At 34.5% G+C, this 2,791-nt stretch overlaps 1 protein-coding gene and 1 long non-coding RNA gene across 5 annotated transcripts in view; one reads left to right on the forward strand and one right to left on the reverse strand.

Moving 5' to 3' along the window:
* LOC128249894 (uncharacterized) overlaps window positions 1-2,791 on the reverse strand; it is a 25,933-nt gene that overhangs the window by 6,743 nt on the left and 16,399 nt on the right. The window lies entirely within an intron of this gene.
* LOC106875519 (uncharacterized) overlaps window positions 1-2,791 on the forward strand; it is a 26,623-nt gene that overhangs the window by 2,656 nt on the left and 21,176 nt on the right. For 3 of the 4 annotated variants that reach the window (XR_001410128.2, XR_001410130.2, XR_008266030.1), the window contains exon 2: window positions 386-518. The exons of the other annotated variant lie outside the window; for it this stretch is intronic. The gene's annotated coding sequence lies outside the window, so the exon portion shown is untranslated. The remainder of the gene's footprint in view (window positions 1-385; window positions 519-2,791) is intronic. 4 annotated transcript variants of the gene reach the window in all.

A 2,791-nucleotide genomic window follows, 5' to 3' on the forward strand; every position in this document is an offset into this window, starting at 1 on the left:
TAAGTAGGAGCTGAAGCGAAGAAGAAGAAGAAGAAGAAAAACTACAACAACATTAATTATAATAAAGATACACTGGAAATTTATTTACCAGCTTATTATAATTACTGTTTAATTTCCACATCTATTTTTATCTTTTTCTGCCAAAATTATTTCCAATGGTTTACAGCTGCTTAGTCTACGTATTGCTCTCGTTTGTAAGTTGTGTATTTCACCTGATTACACGCAGAGCTCTTATGAATGGAGACTGTTTGCGTTATTGGTCGAGAACAATCCTCACACTTCATGTAATTCTCGAGAAAATGTCAACGATATTGACGAAATAAATCCATCAATTCTAAATGACATGACTAATTCATTAACATATTTTTTGTTTCAATTTATTTAGGTGACGTTCCCAAATCTAGGTTAGCGCCCTGCGTTGTTACATTAAACAATATATTATTGGCCGTTCCTGAATCTACCATATTTTAGTGGAATTCGAACGTATGCACGATGTGAGGCTAACATATATGAAAAATGTAAGTGAGACATTTTCGAAAGTTTTGCATTATATTAAATCTTATATTCAGTATATAACAAATGGAAGTAACTAAATAGCTTCGAAATAATATTTTTATACCCATGCCAAGAAACATTATATCTAATTCGTTTGAATACAATGTCACTTTACATCTACTGACGTTGCTATGTGATATTTATTTTCAATTCATTACTGCATCAATGCTATAAGAGTAGTGTCAGATAATTTGAAAATGAATTGCTCTTCAATATATATTCAGTTAGAAAAGTTTCACGAACAAGCTATTTTGGAGGAGCATTATCTTATTTTCCTACGTTTTATTATCATCTCCTTCGAAAAAGTCATCTTCCGCATCTGTACTCCGGCCGCACTCTTCCTACCACTTTTGGAATCCGGTTTAGAAATTGATTTCTGCAAGCGTTACGCGGAATTTCCGCAACTCGACCTGGATCACGACAACTGTGGGAAAACGATGATCTTGGAGTCTTCATCTTCGGGAAGAGAGGAAATTCCGCAGATGTTAAATCTGGGGAAAATGTTGGTTCCGTAAGCTATATTATGTTGATTTTGTTGAGAAACTTACGAGCGTGGAGATCTCAGTGATAGAGTGCATTGTCATTGTGAAAATTACAATTTTTGCGCTCCACAGACTCGGTTGTTTTCGGAGAACGTACTCATTCACAAGCTTCAAAAGGTCATTGATTGTCTTGTGACGATGCTCATGCTCGAGCTGATGAGTTTTCCACATTTCATCGGTGGGTGGGGGGACGCTGGTAGAATGTCTTCAAGTTCTCTAATCCACTTCTAGGATCATTCTACCACTTTTGAAGCGTCAATGCCACTCGAGACATCACATACGACTCACGTAAGCTTGCCGAATCTTTCTCAATGTTTCTGTAGCAGATTTCGCAATTTAATGCAGCGTATCACGTTTGCTTTCTTGTCGAACCCTCGTCCTTGACAAAATCGCAAACTACAGCATACACATAATCACAAATTCACTTGTGAAGTAAACACAACGATATCTCTCGATTTCACTGTGTCATGAAGATCACGGCAACCTCTCACCGTGAGCTATCACATTTTGGCGCCCTATGGTACTAGCACGTAAAATGTTTGATACCACCACGTATGGCAGTTTCGAAGAAACATCATCCAAGGTTTAACTCTATGAATACCCTGCAACATTTTATGTGATACTGGTATCACATTTTATGTGATACCAGTAGCATATCAATAGACATAGCATTATCAAAGGACATTCTTTTCAAGGGAATATTCCGTTGTTACCACTGGGCATTACTAAAACAATATCAACAGGTCTGTGTGATATATTAACACAACATATCCACATGCTGCAATTTATAATTCATAACTAAAGAAAGTAAATTTAAATGATATCAAGTCCTTTGTGGCATAAAACAACCGTTTACAAAGGTTTCCCGAATTTCATTAGTAATATTACTCTATGGAGATGAAACGAAAAAAAACTAGCTTTGGGATCAAATTATACTTCGGTATTATTTCAAGTCGAACCTGGAGAAAATGTTGTAAGGCATGGTGTACGACACAAAAGAATTTAATCTCCTACTAGACTCTTTGATATATCAATAATGGTTCATTTAGGCAGGATGTTAGATAGAAGAAATCGGTCACTAGATTCAATCCTCGTAGTTGGATGGTGCGTTACATTACTGCCTTGAAAGAGATGAACGCTCCTTATGTACCAGTTGAAATTGAACAAGTAAAGTAATATTCCGAATAAAATAACATAACATGCTTCGTTTTCTCCATACTTTCTTGTCAAGCGATATTGTTTTGCTTATTTTACAAGTGCTAATATTATTTTCAAGGTATTAGAAACCTATTGACGATAAGTTTCTTCAGGGGGAACTAATAGTTAATACTGTGTATTACAAATTTAAATTGACAATAAACTATTAAATATTTCAATAAATCTTGCGTTTTTCTATTCTCTGTACTAGTTGTTACGGAAGTTGTACTTATAATGTGTATCCGTAATACATATAAAAATAAATATGCATAAGGATATAATTACATATCTCTAATAATTTCTGAATAATTTTCCTCACGTACTTGTATGAGAAATTCGTGGCTACGCCAGAGCATTGCTCGAAAGGTTTAGTCGAAGATATCAATCTCAATTCTCAATTAAAACTAGTAATTAATTTATCCGTAATACGACATGACTATGTAAATTTCTTAATATAGATTTGCATACATTATGACATGAATATATATATATATATA

This window comes from Octopus bimaculoides, chromosome 18 (assembly GCF_001194135.2).
Source record: "Octopus bimaculoides isolate UCB-OBI-ISO-001 chromosome 18, ASM119413v2, whole genome shotgun sequence".
Taxonomy (NCBI): Eukaryota; Metazoa; Mollusca; class Cephalopoda; order Octopoda; family Octopodidae; genus Octopus; species Octopus bimaculoides.